General features: G+C 42.7%; 1 long non-coding RNA gene across 1 annotated transcript; it reads left to right on the top strand.

Moving 5' to 3' along the window:
- The first annotated feature begins 719 nt into the window (after window positions 1–719).
- LOC310708220 lies at window positions 720–9,050 on the top strand. The gene is made up of 2 exons (XR_014526923.1): window positions 720–2,367; window positions 8,593–9,050. It is a non-coding gene; the product is annotated as an uncharacterized lncRNA (long non-coding RNA).
- Window positions 9,051–20,115: the final 11,065 nt, after the last annotated feature.

Raw genomic sequence — 20,115 nt, forward strand, 5'->3', positions numbered from 1 at the left:
CAAATGTGGCAAACAGAACACAAGGCTGGAAAGGGAGAGAAGAAGCCAAACCCGACAGATTGACCCATCCCTAAGAGAGAGTGTTCCTCTGCTTAGCAGTAGGCTGCAATCCTGTGCACATTTGCATAGGAGTAAGACACTTTTTATATGCCTATTGTCTTTGTCCATGAAGTTTTCTTGGCAGGGATACTGGAGTGGCTTGCCAGTTCCTCCTCCAGGTGGATCACGTTTGGTCAAAACTCTCCACTATGACCTGTCCATCTTGGGTGCCCTGCTCGGCATAGTTCATAGCTTCTCTGAGTTATTCAAGCCCCTTCGCCACGGCAAGGCAGTGATCCATGAAGGTTGGGGTTTTTTTGGTGCTGGAGGAGACTCTTGAGAGTCCCATGGACTGCAAGAAGATCAAACCTATCCATTCTTAAGGAAATCAGCCCTGAGTGCTCACTGGAAGGACAGATCGTGAAGCTGAGGCTCCAATACTTTGGCCACCTCAGGAGAAGAGAAGACTCCCTGGAAAAGACCCTGATGTTGGGAAAGATGGAGGGCACAAGGAGAAGGGGACGACAGAGGATGAGATGGTTGGATAGTGTTCTCGAAGCTACTAGCATGAGTTTGACCAAACTGCGGGAGGCAGTGGAAGACAGAAGTGCCTGGTGTGCTCTGGTCCATGGGGTCACGAAGAGTCGGACACGACTAAACGACTAAACAACAACAAGGTACTTTTTACCTGAGCAGACATACATAGGACTGTGCTTTAAAGGGTAATTTTTGATTTGCTTATAGATACAGTCTTCCTGCCCCCCACCAGCAAAAATTGCACTTGAGTTCTGCCACTCCTTTCATTATGACCAAGTTTTCACAACAGAACCCCTAAGAGGTATCAACAACAAAACAGAGAAACAGCATGATGAATGATGTTGGCCCACTCCTTGCATGTCTAGCTGTTACCAAGCATCATGAAAGGATCAACATGTTTTGTAAAGAGGGCAGGCCTCTATTCCCAGTGAGTTCTAGCACATGGCTGACCTACATTGTTGTGGTTTTCCTGCCATGACCAAAGTGTTACTATAGATAACTACCTATCTGCACAGCACAAACAGATGTTTTCTCACCGAGATCAGTAGCAAAATGTTCTTCCTACATTGACTGGATCAGTAACATCTGGCAAACATGCATAGATCTGAAGAACTGCGATATGAATAAATGGACTTCTCAACCCCTCACTCTCATGTCAACAAAGGACAGCTCCTTCCCCTATGGCCTAACAAGGTTAAAATGACTTTTCCCTCTTCGTGCAAGAGTGTCTGCATTTGCATTCAGTAGAAGCTGGGAGTAAAATAAAGGCTTATGCTCCCTGCACTCTCAAGTTAACCTTCATGAGCACAGAAATGAAAACAAGATTAATGTCGCCCCAGCTAAGCATTCCAGTGAAGCTAGTCAATTTTTCAGCGATTATATTTGCATCGCTGAGATCACCAGATTTATGAAGATAGCATCCATGCTGAGGATGTTTTCCTTTTAATGGACAAAGCTAACACAAAAAATACATTAAAAGCATAATTTTGTATGACTGTATGTAGATTAACTGAAAAAGGTTATTAGGCAGACTGTCTGCAGAATTGACTTTTCCAAGAATATCCTCTTTAGAATTTATAGCCATGAGTAATGTGGAATCAGAGACATTTTGAACCTCACACAATACAAATACAATTTTCTGAAAGGACTTTTTTTTTTGCACATGCAAGTTGTGCTTTATGACCACTTGTTTTGTTGGGGAATCTTTCTTGTGTCCCACAGCTTGTTTTTGTGTGTGTATAAGTGTGAGAGTGTGGGAGGGAAAGTCTATGTTCTGTGAAGGGATTCTACTTACATGCTTTTGAAAAAGTTCAATTCCATGAATGACAAAAAAGAGGAAACTGCAATCGTGATTCCCACCCCATTCTCAAGATTGAGATCAGGTTCCTGATATAGGGGTTGGGGCTTTAACACTTTGTTCCCAGCTCCAGCCCAGATCACACTCACACAAGCTTGTGATTTGCATTAATATTTTTACTCCCATCATATGCAAGCAGCCTCAGAATTTCCTTCACTAGGAGGACACTTGCTCAGTGCTTACAAATGTAGGTGAGATCAGCTATGCAGTTGAGGGGTGTAACTTGTGATTCCATCTCCAGTTCTTTTCATCCTTTAGCCAGAAAATTAGCAGCTTGAAATGTTTCCCTGCCATTTCCATTTTTCTTAGTCACTTCTCTGGGCTGCCACTTGTTGATATGGTTGCTGCCAGAATTGCATATAAAATTGCCTCGCCTTTCTTCTTCTTGCACTGTGGTCATGGGACAGCCCGATGTGTGAAGCTGCTGCCCTGAGGTAATTTCAAGTGGCTTCCATAAGAAGGCAGCTGTTAGTTTTGTCATCTTTTCTCTTTTGTGTAGTGCTGGATTGGTTTTTGTGGTGGTGGGGGAAAGAAGAGGGAAAGAAACTAACAAACCCCTATACAAGGCATTTATAGCTTTCACTTCAGCTCCACATGGAGACATTAATTCTGTAAAAAGGACATTACTATGAAGAAAGGGTGCTTGCTCCCTTGGACAAATATGTGTCTGGCCTGTCTGGAAAAATTCCCATAGTCTGGCCCAATTGCCCAGGCTGCCAGGACCTTCCCTAGAGAGAATATTTTCCACCAAGCTGCAGTAGGCTCACTGGCTCTTAAACGAGCCTCCTTTGAAGCCATCAAAAATGTATAGGATTCTAGTACTGACAATTCTCTGTCCTTAAGCAATATTTATTTCTCTACATGAGCTACATGCCTTTTTGATCTGCCATGGGACACATTTCAGGTCCTGGCTTGTTTTTGAAAATGTGAAATGTCTTCCCTCTTGCCGGCTGAGCTTTCCAGCTGGTCAAAGTTGATCCAGAAGAGCGTAAAATAGCTAAGTCCCCATGTTTTAAATAGGTATTCAGCACCTTCAAATTCTAAGATGGGCTTACAAACATGATGCATGCTAAATTCGTACTACTTGCTTTGTGCTCTTTAGCCATTGCGATGCACAAACTGTAAATTCCACAACCAGGCCCTGTCCAGGGCCAAACTTTTTGAGCCCTTGACATGGCGGTAATGATGGTCTCCTCCGTGAACATGCAACAGCGCAACGGCACTTTCCCCCCTGGTGCAGTTGGGCCCACTCTCACTTCAATATAGTGCACCCACCTCACAGAACACCAATTCCATGAATTTCCACAAACTACCTCAGATTATCTTGTGGGGGACTTGTGTGAGGGAAAACATAATACAGTGGTACCTTGGTTAATGAACTTAATCCGTTCCGGAAGTCCGTTCTTAAACTGAAACCGTTCTTAAACTAAGGCGCGCTTTCCCTAATGAGGCCTCCCGCTGCCGGTGCCCTTCTAGCATTCAGATTACGTTCTTAGACCAAGGTAAAGTTCGCAAACCAAGACACTATTTCCGGTTTTGCAGAGTTCGTAAACAAAATCGTTCATAAATAGGACTGTTCTTAAACCGAGGTACCACTGTAATTTGGAGTATCAGGCAGGATTTGATCAAATAAACAATAAAGATTTTATTTAACAAAGGAAGTTTATGACACAAGTGGGTAAAACATAGGATACTTCAGATTATAGTGTTATTTCACTTCAGTGCTTTCTCCGTTGTTGCACAGCTGTTGCTGCTTAATACTTTGGTTCTTAAACAAGGTGGTACTTCCTGTCAGTTCCACACCCCTTAGATGACCCTACTCCTGAGGTACTCCAAGTAACAGACCCAAGGGATCTCCACACTCCTCTTAACTGGTTTGGGAGTCTTCTCTTTTTGTAGAAGAATCTCTCCCCTCCTGATTGGAATGAGACTTCAGTAGACTGTATCTTTCCAGCTTCTACTCCTCCTGGCTCAGCCTCAGCCTCCCAGTTAATTCCTGGCCTAATTACTCATACAGGACACCACACACTGTCCTTCACACTAAGCTCAGAGACTTATTTCTCTAGCTTTTGATATATTCCCCAGAGTGGATGTTTCTACCCAGAACCAACTCTCTCTCCTTTCTCTCCCTATCTCCCAACTTCAATCCCAACCTACTCAACCATTTCTTAAAATCCTCTCCTTTTCAATTCCCCCTTCTGGAACCCTGGCCAATCATAAGCTGCCGTTCGTTAACTGTTTGCTGGCAGGGAAAAATAAAAAGAAAACACTTGGTGAACTAACCTGCCCAGCAAAAACAAACTTTCCCATCACAAACACTCCCTCCAAACCAGGGCAGGCCTAGCTCTGCTTGTGGCAGCCACCAAATGAACTTTCTCTGCTGCCACCACTGCTTTGATGGCCATCCACCTCCCTCCAGTCAGTGCCCTGGTATGCTCCAGCAATGGACAGGCAGCAGCTCCTCTGAAAGAGATTTAAGCTCATATTCCATCTGTAGTGGCCTGTCCTCCACATTAAAAAGGTAAAGGGACCCCTGACCATTAGGTCCAGTCGTGACCGACTCTGGGGTTGCGGAGCTCATCTCGCTTTATTGGCTGAGGGAGCCGGCGTACAGCTTCTGGGTCATGTGGCCAGCATGACTAAGCCACTTCTGGCGAACCAGAGCAGCACACGGAAACACCGTTTACCTTCCCGCTGGAGCGGTACCTATTTATCTACTTGCACTTTGACATGCTTTCAAACTGCTAGGTTGGCAGGAGCAGGGACCGAGCAACGGGAGCTCACCCCGTCACAGGGATTCGAACCGCCGACCTTCTGATCAGCAAGTCCTAGGCTCTGTGGTTTAACCCACAGCGCCACCTGTGTCCCTGTCCTCCACATTAGGTAGCCCTAAACTCAGCGCCCTGGCCCATAGGTAAGTAGTATTTCCCCCCTCATATAAGACACTACCCCAAGTTATTTCTGGAATGACTGTGTGCCCAAGGCAGTGTTTGAAACTGTTATTGCGGACTATTAAGAGCCTACGATTGCTTCTTATTTGCAAATTACCAAATTCTAAAACAGACAATTAACATTGAAAGCACATCCTGACAACATGGATGTCCTTTAGTAGTCCATATTGCTCTATTCCCCAGCCGCAATCTTTCAATTACTGCTGCATGAAGGCAATTCAAACATCTGTTCCCAAAAATATATCTGAGAATATTTAAACATTTTCCTTTGCTTGCATATAAGCTAAGGGATTTGCATGGAGGCAGGGGTAGAAAAAGCAATTCCACATTTTAACTGCACTAGATGAGCATATAAATTGAAATCCAAGGTAGAGAGGATGGTCATAGGCCATTAGTAGGAAAACAAACTTCTCTCGTACTGTTATTTTCTTTTGCTAGATCTTTCCAAAATGCATTCAAAAATAATTTTTCAACACCATGGCTTGCAATTAATCAATAGCTATATTTACTGTCTACTATTATTTCCTCCCAAACTGGGAAAATAATAACAGAAAACAATGTTTCATTTTCATTGTTTCAATATTGATGTACTTATCAGCTCTTTATTTATAGTCATTTTTAGTCTCTCTAATGTTTACATTAATTGACCAACAATAACCGTACAAGCAATGGAATAGTACAGTGGTCCCTCGGTTTGAGAGCAGCTGTGTTTACAAACTATTCAGTATACGAACTCCGCAAAACCAGAAGTAGTGTTCCCCCTAGTGAACATTACCTCAAGATTTCACTTCCTTGGGCTCCATGATCACTACAGATGGTGACGGCAGCCACGAAATTAAAAGACGCCTGCTTTTTTGGTTGAAAAGTGATGACAAACCTAGACAGCCCTGAGTGCTCACTGGAAGGACAGCTCCTGAAGCTGAGGCTCCAATACTTTGGCCACCTCATGAAAAGAGAAGACTCCCTGATGTTGGGAAAGATGGAGGGCACAGGGAGAAGGGGACAACAGAGGACCAGATGGTTGGACAGTGTTCTCGAAGCTACCAGCATGAGTCTGACCAAACTGCGGGAGGCAGTGGAAGACAGGAGTCCCTGGTCCATGGGGTCATGAAGAGTCGGACATGACTAAACAACAACAAAGAATGGAAGCTGAATGGTGGAAGAGCACTGGTGGTGGGAGGCCTCATTAGGGAAAGTGCACCTCAGTTTAAGAACGGCTTTAGTTTAAGAACAGGCTTCCAGAATGAATTTAGTTCGTAAACCAAGGTACTGTTACGATATAGAAGCAATGCGGCCGCGAGCTGGCAGCTTGGAAGCTTGGAAGCAAAACATAATGGGAATGTTGGGACTGTTTCTGTGGGAAACAGAGGGACAGTCTATTCACAGTGCGAAGCACCGGAATTAGCTGAGAGTGTAATATGAGCTGACCGGAATTAGCTGAGAGTGTAATATGAGCTGTACAGGAAGTACAGTAGGTGGGGTTTGTCTCTCTCTGCTGTTGGAGTTTGAAGAGAGCAGACGTGTTTTTCTGTAACGCTGCAAAGACAGAAATAAAGGCATGTAAATACGTTTCTGTCTATCTCTTTTCCCTGCCCCTGGGGGGGGGGGCAGGAAAGTGTGGTGTGTTCTTCTCACGTAGAGGAGGATCGCCGATCGCGACCTTGCCTGGATCTTGCCGGGAATGCAGACAGGGAGGTCAACTGGGAGATCAAGCCGGGTGCCTGGAGAGTGGCCAGTTTCTCCTGATAATGGCTTGAATCCTGACAGGTACCACTGTACTTGGTTGTTGTTTTTTTACATATGTTTCTTAGGTTGGCAGAAATGCTAAATACAATCTTGGAAAAACAACAATCCTGTTCTATAATGCACAACACAGATTATCTGCAAATGTAACACTAATGCAAAATAAAAATCTTCCAAGAAAGAAGGAGGGGAAATATATTGCAGCTCCATCTGCCCAGTGGGTTCCATCTTCTGAGCAAAACTGTGGGGGAGTTTTTCTGAGACAAGCTGCTGGCAAGCAAAAATAGATTTCTGGGGTGATTTGAAAGGCCCTGAACAATTTGATACAGGTCAGTGGGAAGTAAAAAAGGGGTTATTAGGATTTTATATTCTCTGCGTCAATGCTATTGTTGACAGGAGAGAGGGGAAAAACGTTGCTTGGTATGAGGGAGAGCTCAAGCTCACAGTTTGTAGTAGCCTTAAAATGGAAGCAGTTGGTGGAAATGTTATGCAGACTAACATTAGGTTCAGCTGTGCCTAGTGCCAAAAATATTTCAGGTTGCAGCAAGGCTTACTAGGGTGATGAAGTAATGGCTGCTCTCCAAGAGCCAGTAGTTATCCAGATCTTTCTTGTCTAGAGTCAACCCTGTCATACAGCAGTGTGAAGAAAATGCCTGCTTCAGGTGGCACTCTGGAGGTGGGATAGACAAAGGCAGGAATAATACAGCAGCCAGCATGCTGGAGAGAGGGTCAGAGCACAATGGCTGATCTCTGTGTTTTCTTGAATCCCTCCATGGTGGGCGCAGGTTGTATATATGTGCAAGTAAACCATCTGTCATAAAGACACCACAGTCTCTGCTGTGCCTGATTCCCAAAAGGAAACACAGACTCTGGGAAAGCACGTCTGGAACCCCCCTGGAATCTTGTACTGCTCAGAGATTGTGGGTGGCGTTCAACACTGGTGTCAGAAGCTGAGATCTGTGTTTCCTAGAGGAGGGCTTGTGAGTGAGGTGCGCCAGAGCTGAAATTGAGAGAAGAACAGCAACACTCTTTGAGTGGCTTAAGATAGAGAAGCAGCAAAAACCAGGTGACAGTGGACCTTTCTGACGGTAAGAGTTGTTTGACAGTGGAACAGACTCCCTCGGAAGGTGGTGGACTCTCCTTCACTGGATGTTTTTAAGATGAGATGGGTGGCCATCTGCCATGGATGCTTTAGTTGAGATTTTCTCAGAGTCCCTATCTATCAAAGTATAATCAGCTGTGATCTCAGTGAGACAAAGGGATAGGTCCCATTGGGCCTCTGCTTCAGGTAGTAAAATTTTTCGGGCCAACAAAGTTCTCAATGATCAGAACTCATCAGAGACCACAAATAGGTTAAATATATGGTGGAAAGTGCAAAATACAAGGACTGCAGGAGATCTGTAACCACTTAAAAAGAAATATTTTAAAGCAACTGCATGAGGCTGTAAGGTATTTCACTGTGTGAAACCTGTACTGAAGCACACATCCAGACTTTTTTTTTTAAAAAAAGAAAGTACTGAATAATAACAGCAGGATGACAACTGACCTGAGGAGATTATTCAAGAAGTTGTCCTTTCCTGTCTCATCTGCTGTGTTGGGGATGGGATAGTATTAACTGTTTTTATTTGTGTAGTGCCATCACTGAACATGGTGATTTAGCGAGTAACATAAGTCAACAGCTCCAAAGAGTTGGCATTCTAAATCTTGACCAAGGAAGAGATGACACGGGAGGGGTCAGAAGCCAGGCTCTCGCATTACTCCTACAAAAGTCTTGGCAGTAAAGATAAAGCCTGTTTCAGAAAGGCTCAGAGATGGGTTAAATTGGAGTAAACAGGATGGTTTGGACAACTGTAGCTGGAAAACTCATATAATACTAAATACACCACAGTGGGTTATTTTTCAAGTTACCTGTCTGAGTTCTTCCCATTAAAACTCTGTTCTGACATTTGTTCTTTCTTTTCTTAGAGAAGAATGCCCTGGAGGAAAAGATAAGCTGTGGAGGATTTTACAAACTCAAAGGATGCTATTCATTTGGAAAGAGCAATTGTTCAAAAGCGGCAGCTGGCCTAAACTGACTGGCAGCAAGGCTACCCATTCTCCAAAGGACCCATAGCCTGCACCTTTCTTTCTGGCCCCACTTGTTATCATACTGTGCCTTGGCTGCAGCAAACGTGGTTTGAATACAAGCAATGACACGCTTATTACGTTTTCTTCCCAACAGTGGAAAGAAGTGGCTGATGTCCTGGGGTGGTGCAAGGTTTGGTGCACCCCAGATTGAGGCCGAATTCAGTAGGGCTTATTCCCAGGAAAGTGTGCATACATTCTAGGGTTGCCATATTTCAAAAGGTAAAAACCAGGACACTACGAAAGTTGTTGAACTTTTTTTAAAGGAAACTAATGAAATTGTTGAAAATGAAAGAACACATTTTTTTTAAAATTGACTTGCCTAAGATGCAGGACAAAGCGCTGCCTTTCGGACCCCCCCCCCCGACGGCAATCCCACCTTTGAAATCCCAGTAATGTCTGGGAAAATCCAGGTGTATGGCAGCCCTATTATCACCTAATTCAATAAATTGCTGTGCTGGCTAAGGGGTAGAAGAGACAATCTCAAGTGGCATATTTATTTGGAATATTTATGCAAAGCCATTGCCAACTTCCAAAATGTTACTGCTGTTACACAATCCCACCACATAAAACCACCTTCCTTTTCATTACAGATTCAACTATTCCCTTTCTCATATAGCTTGAACACCTTATGTGCTGTGCACTAGGATGGACATCAACGGAGAAGGGGGGAAATCACAGTTAGCTACAGGGCTGCACCAGCTGTCTGTGTATGACATAAAAATAGTAGTGAAACCTTTGACTTGAATATACAGTGGTACCTCGGGTTAAGTACTTAATTCGTTCTGGAGGTCCATTCTTAACCTGAAACTGTTCTTAACCTGAAGCACCACTTTAGCTAATGGGGCCTCCTTCTGCTGCTGCCACACTGCCGGAGCACGATTTCTGTTCTGTTCCTGAACCAAAGTTCTTAACCCGAGGTACTATTTCTGGGTTAGTGGAGTCTGTAAGCTGAAGCATATGTAACCTGAAGCGTATGTAACCCGAGGTACCACTGTACAGTAAAGCCAGTACTTCACACCTAGCACAAGAGAACCACATTTACAACTGTTAAGAGTTCTCAAATTATAATCAGGAGAGGTGAAGAGGTGGTTAAAGGCAGAATATGTAGAATAGGTGCAGACAGAACTCTCACAAGGGAGTTGTATATGTCTAAACGCTAAGAAACCTGGATTTTTTCCAAAATCACCAGATTCGATAATACAGTGCCCGGCTTACTGTTAGCCATGGCCTTAGTAAATGAAGTAAATTTGACCAGACAAGGTAAAAGTATTTTAAAAACATAAAACCATTCTTAAGCTGTGTTCTTGCCCAATAGATGTAGATATGTGAATTGAAAAAAGACTATTCTCTAGTTTAACAAGAAGTCAAACTATTTTTCTTCTGTTTTCCTGAGCCATGCTCCAGGATAAAATGAACATTGAAAACTGTGAAACAAGCAGAACATGCTTGTTGCTCGTCATAACTCTTGTAGATTTAAGACATTTCACTGTCTCTTCCTTAGATTGAGACTCTTGCCACACACAGCAATATTCCTTCAAGTCTCTATCCTAGTGATCTGCTGAATGTCTTCTGAACATGTGTGCATACACAGCATCCCTCCAATGTTGCTTTTCACCTCTGTTATATTTGGGACAATAGCTGGTTGCATACTGGAGATGAGACCGTAATTCACTTTAGGGATATGAGTCCTGCCATAAACGGCGGGAGTTTGGCCAGAGTGATTTATGAATGGTGGCAGAACACTGAAAGCAAATTCTATTATGTGTTTACTGTGGACTTTTCAGGGCTATATACTGTTATTTATACGACATTCTCTCATCTCACAAACTGGATAACACCAGGGCTGTACTGCTGAATAAAATTTAGCGTTTAAGCTTTCAAACACTATTATTGATTGCCTTGCTATTGTATAGAACTTTGATTTAACCTATTCTGCGTGTTGTGCTCAAATGGCGACAGAACCAGCCGCAAAGGGCGGAATTTGCTTGCACAGAGCATTTTCTCTATAAAGTCAAAAATGAGAACTGCAGAGGCCACACAAGAGGTAAAATGGCAATGAAGTACACAAGAGCTCATCTAACACTTACTAAATACCGCAGCTTTTTTTTCATTACAGATTGGTTTCTTTCCATGAATTTAAAAAACAACAGCCATACCAATTCCTCTACTTCAGCCATTTCTCTGTTATCTTGTGAGTCGAAACCAAAAAGCAGCATTAGCTTTGCTGCTTGACAACTCTTAGTGCCGTGCATTCTGCTGACCACCAGAGAGAGTGCGCAAAAAGAAGACCAAAGCATGGGGCAGATATGTTGTCTGGTTGGAGGCCTATACCTTTCCAGATGCATCTTTTCAGGGAAGTTAGAAAGAAAGGAAAACAACACAGTTCAAGAGGGGAAAAGACCCACAGCTCTTGAAAATCTACAGTGCTTCTGGGAGCCCAACACTTTCTCCTCAGAAGTATCGGAAGTTTGCCAGGAATCTGTAACTTGAGGTGTGCAGGTGTAACAGGTGAGGAGAGGCGATGTTATTACTGGACAATAACAAAGAGTGGGGTGTGTGTGTGTGTGTTGTTGTCTGCTTGAGGTTTGAGCAAGTCCCTGAGGCGTAGCTACACATATAAACACAGGTTTAATACAAGCGCCTTCCAGTTAAACTGAATTCAAGAGTGGAGAGAACTGGCAGGCTAAACATTAGCAAGTTTGCTTCTTATTGAACAACTGAGTAGAAAACTGCCTGCACACTTCCTCTTATAAATCAGCAAGTAAAAGGACTAGAGACTTCCATTTGAACAATAACAGAAAAAAGAGAAAACAACAATAGAGAGAAGAGGCCCAGAATCTTCTTGAGGTTAGGTCCATCCAGGTTTTACGCAGCCGTGTTTCAGATGTAACATATTAGGCCCCAGGCAGCATATGATGCTGAGGTAACTTGTCTCTTCAGCTGTTCTAGACACAGAACACTGTGGGATCTTAGGATTCTGAAGGGAAGGGTTTTAAGAAGAGCCTATGCTTTGCTATAGTGATGGGAAAATGTCACCATATGTTTTTCCAGATACGGAGGCTCAGATTTTCCTTTTCCAGTGGAGAAAGGATAGATACAAAAAGGTGAGTGTTCTACACCTACTATCCAGCATTGTGTTCACAAGAGTTTAGATGGTTGGAAAAGTGCAGATTTTGAAGAGTAGCTGCATTTCAGTTTGTGTACTGGTTTGGGACATGCAAACTAGGCTAGGGCCATATTAGAATGCAAACTGAAACCATTTTATCCCCCATATTTCTCTCATATTGATCCTATAGGTAGATAATTGCTGCTGCAGCATCTCCTAGCCCTTAATACCAACTATGCTTCAGGTTATTCTGAAAAGCAACCCCGAAACCGATACAATTGTCCTACTAATAGCTCATCTAACCTTTGGTTTACTAACAAGCAATTTGCTTTTATAGCTCACCTTTTAAAAGTTTTTATATTTAAAAAAATATATTCTTTGTTGTAACTGTGCTGGGAGTAGAAACAGGGCCAGATTTATGTTTGTTGAGGCCCTAAGCTATTGAAGGTAATGTGGCCCTTTATATGTCCAGCTGTCATTGTCAACAACAAATTGTCGCTGTTTTTTGTTTTGAATATATATATATATTTATGGACCTAATAGGTATTTAAAGTCAGTTGCACATAACAAATAGGAGCCTACACAACACAATACACTGTTGCTGTATGTAGGTTTTATTTTATTTGTTTTTTATCTTATATTTTGGAAATGTACACCCAGTTTTTTTCCTTTAAATTTTTTTGGGGCCCCCAAGACAGTGGGGCTCTAAGCTATAGTTTGTTTAGCTTATACATAAATCCAGCACTGAGTAGAAGGTTGGGTTTGGTGATGAGACTTGGGTTCAATTCTCAACTCAGTTTTGAAGATCACTTGGTGAGCGCAAAGGATTTCACAAGTTGGCATGAAATAAAGTCTGTATAAATTGTGCTACCCACCCTAAACTTGTAGAACAAGTTAAACAGGAAACTCTACAAAGCAGGAATAACTACTCCCAAAATTTCTTCATACAAAGTGAATTGGTAGCGCCCCCTGATAAATCCAACTATTTTTTGTTGGTACATTTGCATGTACAAACTTGGAACAGCTTAAGCTTCCCCAAGGATCCATGAGGATGTCGGCTTTGTGCTGAATACTCTCTCTTAGAGAGCTGCATGCAATTACTGTATGTCTTTTCCAGATTGTACCACACTTGCAAAGAAAAAGCACACAGAGTGTGTAGAGGTGAGAACATGGTAGTAGGGCCTGCCATGGACCAATGTATATTCAGACATTAAACTGAACCCATATATTACAGGGCAGTGATCCCTACTCCCCTGACCCATATGTGCTAACTCTGGAAAGGGCATTTAATTTGGTGCTTTCCTTAGGTGAAGTTACGGCAAAAGCTTGTTTATGTAGGTGAATTCATGCCCTACTGTACCATGCCTTTTCCCAATCTGTTTCACAAGCCTTAAGTTTAATTTCTTGTGCTTTTGTTATTTTCGCCCTTTGCTTCTCTGTTATTTTAAGTAAAAAAAACCAACCCAAACCCACAGTAGAAAAAGAACATGCACAGATGGTCAAAAATTGAATGATAAATGTGACTCTGAAAGCTAAGGGCGAAGAAACCTGCCTGTTGAGCAGGCTGTCTCCTTAATATAAATCTTGGTTAAGCTACAAGTCTTAGGAAGAATTTAATTAAAATAAAAGCAGGGGACAAGGTAGGGGAAGAGAAATTGGTTAGCAAGATAAAATTATAGAGATGGAAAAGAGATAAGATGAAAAGAGGGCATGAGGAGTGTAACACACTTTTGAAAACTATGCTTTCAACTCTAATCTCTGCAAAGCCTGATTAAAACAATAGGCATGCACCCAGGTGTTGCAGATGGATTATCAGCAGGTAAAAAGCTCTATTTCTGAAGTTTGTTTACTTATGAACTCCATTTGAAGAAACTGGATCTCCCTTCTCCCCATTTTCCCTACTTCTACCTAGAGGACTTGTAGCTGAAGGCCTAGGGTGAGTACATGTCAAGTTCTGCTTATGGATTTGTACCCCACATGGCCTAATCATTAAAGATGTTTGTGTGCTGATATCTCAGCAGAGCTTACAGTTGGGAAGTGTGTGTGAAATGCCTGAAGCTGAGTTGGGAGCCACAGCAAATTTCTCAGAGATTTGGGGGACTGTGGGTGGCATACCATAATGCAATATGATGCAGCTGGGGGTTCTTCCGCCCCTTTTCAGTTTAAACGAAGTGTTGTGTTTCCTGAGAGCAAGTGGCAAGGATATCCATTCTTCCTTCCTTGCTGTGTTTCCTGGGGGTGGGAAATCTTTGTCACATTGTCTAGTAGTGAGTGACTGGACTCTCCATGCAGGACTGTATATACCACAGGCATTCTTTTGGCCTAGTCCCCAGGAAATGTGGATGGAAGGAAAGGAAAGAACTTATGCAGAGAGCCTTGCTGCTTTCTTCAAGTCGGTGTGAGGAGGCTGTCTGAGAACACAGAAAATGTGGTAGAGAAATAGGTTTGGGTGAGAAATTTGACTCAGTTTGTATTAATTCACACTTTCCAAAACAATATGCAACAAAACAAAAATTCTGCAAAATCTGCGCTGCTTCAGATTTTGCAACACAGTTATGTAATGAACACACAAATGGGTGTACAAAAATGCATTGTATAATGGAGGATGACGGATTCTTCCATCCCTGCAGAGAAGGAATGGTGTCACATGAAAAGCCGCATAGATCGCAGTGAGTGGACACAATACTAAAGCAGGGGTTGCCAACCTTTTTGGACCTGAGGGCACATTTGCAAACCAGAGGAACAGTCACGGGCAACTCTCCCCACCCATGCAGCAACTCCCTCCCCCGAAATCATCAAGGCGCCATGATTAGGATTGCAAAAATTCTTTCTGTTTGCTGAAGATGTTTCAACAAGAAGTTTCTTACAGATTTCTTAGACATTTGCTATACCACCCTCAAAGCACCCTGCTTTAGAAGATGTGGCGTAGTAAAACCTTTTGGGAAGCTGTAAGTGGTGGTGGAGAGGGGCAGATTTCATGTTGGCACTATCTTATATAAAGGTTTCATCTCATGAGTACAAACCTTGCACTTATTCAGTTAGTTGATTGTTCATGCAGCCCATTCTCATTTTATGCTGAATGTATGGGGGCAGTGCCAGTGGTTGCAGTCTCAGTCCCTGTCACTGCATTGACTGAATGTGTGACTGGAATGTGAGGAAAGGGCCACTTTTAGCACACAGTTAATGATCCAGGAAAAAAAAAGTTATATATAGGATGCTTTTCTTGGCTTTACTTCTGCTTCATGCTAGAAGGTCCTGTAAGAGGTGGAGACTTCAAAGTCCCAGGCCAGAACCCAAAATCTTGGATTTTTAAAAAAATTGGCAGGTATGCAATCCTCCAATGGTGTTTTTCTTTGAAGCTCCAAGAAATAGCCTTGAAGTGAAGGTCACCATTGGTTTGAATAAACAGTGCATCTTGACATTTCCATCCCGTCTTGTACTTTCCCACAATCCAGTTTGTTGTTTTTTTAAATTCTTCCTTAGTTGTCTTGACTGCTTGTATTCACATCAGTTATCTTAGGAAAAACAAAGCTGCAGGAAGAAAACATAACCTTGAAACTTTCTAAATATTGACAAGTGTTTTGCTTTTTGTATTTCTTTTGTATCCTGGCAAAATGCAATAGAATGTATCCTTTTGTGTTTTAGCAAAGATCCCCCCGTTCCTTTTCTAGAGCCTGTTATGTATTGATGGAAAAAAACCTGTTACCACACATGGCATTGAAATCTATTTATTTTACAGATACAATACAATGCTTGGATGATTGTTGTGACCATTGACCCTTTCATATAGGAAAATAAAAAGCCCCTCTACCCACTCAGCTGTTCCTGGCAATGCCACATCTGTTCAAAAATTCAGACTTATTTTTGGCAGGATACTAAAAGCAGCCTACTACCTAGGTCAGAAAATTCCCAAACTGTGTGCTGCAGGAGCACAGCAGTGTGCCGCAAGAGAGCTACTAATGTGCTGTGAAAAATAAATTAAACAAAGACTCTGCTATATATCTGAATTTGTCAAGAGTCCCCTTCATATGATATTTGCAAAGTCGTCAATGACAATGACCCACAGTTTGCTTCGGAAGAATTTAAACACTTTATGTACCAAAATGGCATTCACATTTACCTCTCTGCACCATCCCACTCACCCACCAATGGATTAGCAGAAAGTTTTGTGCAAACCTTGCAATTGATGACAGGTGAATACGCACCCTTGCGATGAAACCTGGCATGCTTCCTACTTGGCTGCAGTAGGGAACATTCTCAGGGGCATGCAGTGTTAATGTTTGGACTTGTGGAAACCCAGTTTGAGCATGCCTGTTGAGTTGGAGTGGTGCGTCTCATTATATACAAGTGGGCCAGACAGAGATGGGGTGGAATTGCAGGAGACTAAACAAATGATGTCTCACTGTTGTTCATAAACAGAGAGGTTCCCCATTATATCCTTGCTAGGTATCTCCTGGTATGAACTGGTGCTGCCACATTGATCTTTCATGGAATTTAGAGGAGACGCCACCATGGGCTGCTGAAACAGCATATCCCCAACAACTTGTGATATTATCTTCAACACTACAGGGGTGCACTGAATGACCTGCTTAGGCCAAAAGGCAATTTTGTCGAGCACCCTTTTCTTTACACCTTCTCCAACAGGCTAGACCAGGCATAGGCAAACTCGGCCCTCCAGATGTTTTGGGATTACAACTCACATCATCCCTCACTAACAGGACCAGTGGTCAGGGATGATGGGAGTTGTAGTCCCAAAACATCTGGAGGGCCGAGTTTGCCTATGCCTGGGCTAGACAAAGCAAGTTGTTTTAATTCTAGGCAACTGCACTGGGTTGTAGTGCAATTTGTGGAGTGATTTAAGTGCAGCCCCTTTAACCCAGACTGAGATCATTTTGATCAGTATGGAGCTTTAAAGCACATTTGGTTGATTTTCTGAAACTGCAATCCCAGGATTGACCTTCCACCTCGCTTTAAGGTTCAAGCATGCACTCTCAGCCTTTTCATTTAGGGCATCTGATACAGTGGAACCTTGGTTGTTGAATGTAATCCGTTCTGGAAGACTGTTTGAAATCCGAAACGTTCGACAACTAAGGTGCAATTGACTGTCAGCCATTCAACGTCTGAGGCGCGTTTGAAAACAGAAGCATTCACATCTGGGTTTTCGGTGCTCAGGTTCCGAATCGGTTGGCTTCTGAGATGCTCGAAAATCGAGGTTCTACTGTATTACTGAGACTTCTCCACGAGCTTCTTTTGGCATGTGAATACAAAGCTTTTGGTTGCTAAGTTCTTCTCCCTTGCTTGCCAAATGGTAGCCTGAGTCTTTTGCTACCAGGGCTTTTTTCCCAGCTGGAACTCACCAGAACTCAATTCCGACACCTCTGGTGGGTGGAACCAGGTGGGCGCCATTGCCAATATAAGAGAACAAAGGAGGTGTTCATGGTGAGTTTCAGCTCGTCTTTTCCTAGCAAAATAGCATTGTTTCAGCCATATAATTTGTGTGTTCTGGAGTAACCAGTACAGCATTTTTAGGACAAGCATTTGCCCCATCTTAGCTGTATTGTCTTCTTTAGACTACAACTCCCATCAGCCCCAGCTACCAAGGCCAATAGGGATGATGGGAATTCTAGTAAAAAATTATCTGGATTGCCCTGGTAGCTGTTTAGGAACTGACAGGACAATCCTCCTGCTAATGAATCTCCACAGTGTCTGTTGATTCCCCCTCCCCAAATATTGTGGCAACCTCTCAAAAACAGGCACAGTCCTGCTACTGGGTTTCTATGGGGAAACTGTCATTTCAGTTTGGTTTCTACTACAGTGACTCTAGTGCTAAATACATCAAACTGAAGCCATAAAGATCTCTCATTTATAACCAGAGACCCTGAGGCTAAATTTAATAACAGAGTAAGCACATACGATTGAGACTTGCTGTATGGCACCCGAGTACCTTTGAAAAGCTTGTTTTCATAATGGCTGTGAAAATGAAGGTCTTTGTTATGCATAACCAAAGCTGCCTTACCTCATTTTTCACTTTCCCTTTGCATTATTATTACAAGACTGTGTCCTTGGTTTTTTATTATTATTAAAAAAAGAGAATGTAACATTTTCCTTCTCCAGAATCGAACAAGGTGCAGCCCACAGTGATTACGCATATTATCCTAACCTCCTTATAATATATCCTTTGGTGTTATTAACAGCGTGTTTCCACTCATATAATTATACAGGGCCCAACCAAACTATGCATAGGAAGCCGGATCTAGGAATAATAAGTTTTCCATGCATTGTATTAAAGGGATACTTAATGTTTTGGTTGTCTAGAGGGGGAAAATAGTTATCCTATCTGTGCCTCTCATTTAGACTACTTAGTCCTTTCACTTTATTTTGAAGGATTTTTTGAACATGGCTTTATTTTGCCCATGTGGTATAGTTGACTTCAGCTCTTGAGGATATATGGGAACCACCAAGTACTTCATTGCATCACCTATGTACTTAATATGGGATCCAAATGTGTGTGGCAGGGACAGGTTTTTACCCATCCTAACATGCCACTACCTCAGTGGTGGTGGCCAAATGGGTAGTCTTAGCTGACAACAGTGTCACTTCTTGTTTGCGGTTGATAAGAGATGCAGCAATGATTATACAACTCTGGAGGAAGTTGCCATTGTTTCTTTGAAGGCATCTGGAGGGAAGTCCTGAGGTGGTACAGTCGGTCCTTTGAGAGGTTCCTCTTTCTTTTTTGCAATAGCCTGAAGGGTTCGATGACAGGCAAATTTCACTGGTAAGATTGAACTGCTCTTTCTCAACCTCTCTCTGTATCTTTCCCCAGCCCTTAGTTTTTTCAATCTCTTGCTGAGATTGAGAGGATTTTTCAAGCCTGGCCTGCAGCTCTTATCCCATCCATGAATAGAACAGCACTTATCACGCATAAGCTGGGGTGGCTAACACCCCAGAGGACAGGATCACACTTCAAAACGACCTTGACAGATTAGAGAACTGGGCCAAAACAAACAAGATGAATTTTAACAGGGAGAAATGTAAAGTATTGCACTTGGGCAAAAAAAATGAGAGGCACAAATACAAGATGGGTGACACCTGGCTTGAGAGCAGTACATGTGAAAAGGATCTAGGAGTCTTGGTTGACCACAAACTTGACATGAGCCAACAGTGTGACGCGGCAGCTAAAAAAGCCTATGCAATTCTGGGCTGCATCAATAGGAGTATAGCATCTAGATCAAGGGAAGTAATAGTGCCACTGTATTCTGCTCTGGTCAGACCTCACCTGGAGTACTGTGTCCAGTTCTGGGCACCACAATTCAAGAAGGACACTGACAAACTGGAACGTGTCCAGAGGAGGGCAACCAAAATGGTCAAAGGCCTGGAAACTATGCCTTATGAGGAACGGCTAAGGGAGCTGGGCATGTTTAGCCTGGAGAAGAGGAGGTTAAGGGGGGATATGATAGCCATGTTCAAATATATAAAAGGATGTCACATAGAGGAGGGAGAAAGGTTGTTTTCTGCTGCTCCAGAGAAGCGGACACGGAGCAATGGATCCAAACTACAAGAAAGAAGATTCCACCTAAACATTAGGAAGAACTTCCTGACAGTAAGAGCTGTTCGACAGTGGAATTTGCTGCCAAGGAGTGTGGTGGAGTCTCCTTCTTTGGAGGTCTTTAAGCAGAGGCTTGACAACCATATGTCAGGAGTGCTCTGATGGTGTTTCCTGCTTGGCAGGGGGTTGGACTTGATGGCCCTTGTGGTCTCTTCCAACTCTATGATTCTATGATTCTATTCTAAGCTGCTGTTCTCTTCTTTGTGCTACATGATATGCATTGGCTTGGATATGCATGAGCATCAGTATGTGTTGCTGGGAACCCAAAACATGCCACCCAAAATGATCCTCAATGTATTTTGTGGTGTTGTATTATTGGCGACAGGCAGTATGCACAAATCCATGCAGGTATGCTCATATAGAAAGAAAGCATTACTATAATAATAATAATAATAATAATAATAATAATAATAATAATAATAAATTTTTATTTATACCCCACCCGCCCCAGCCAAGACCGGGCTCAGGGCGGCTAGTAAGTGTACATCCAAATCTATCCTAAACTAGGCAACTGTATGATGATTTCACAATACAACTTTTCATATTGGTAAATACAGACTGGCTGGTCCCCGTTACTATTGAGATGTGTTCTAGGAAAATGTGGATTGCTCCTGTATGCTGAGTGCTAGCACTGGGCCTAGTGAGGAAG

This window comes from Podarcis liolepis (assembly GCF_965112155.1).
Source record: "Podarcis liolepis genome assembly, chromosome: 5".
NCBI classification, from domain to species: domain Eukaryota; kingdom Metazoa; phylum Chordata; class Lepidosauria; order Squamata; family Lacertidae; genus Podarcis; species Podarcis liolepis.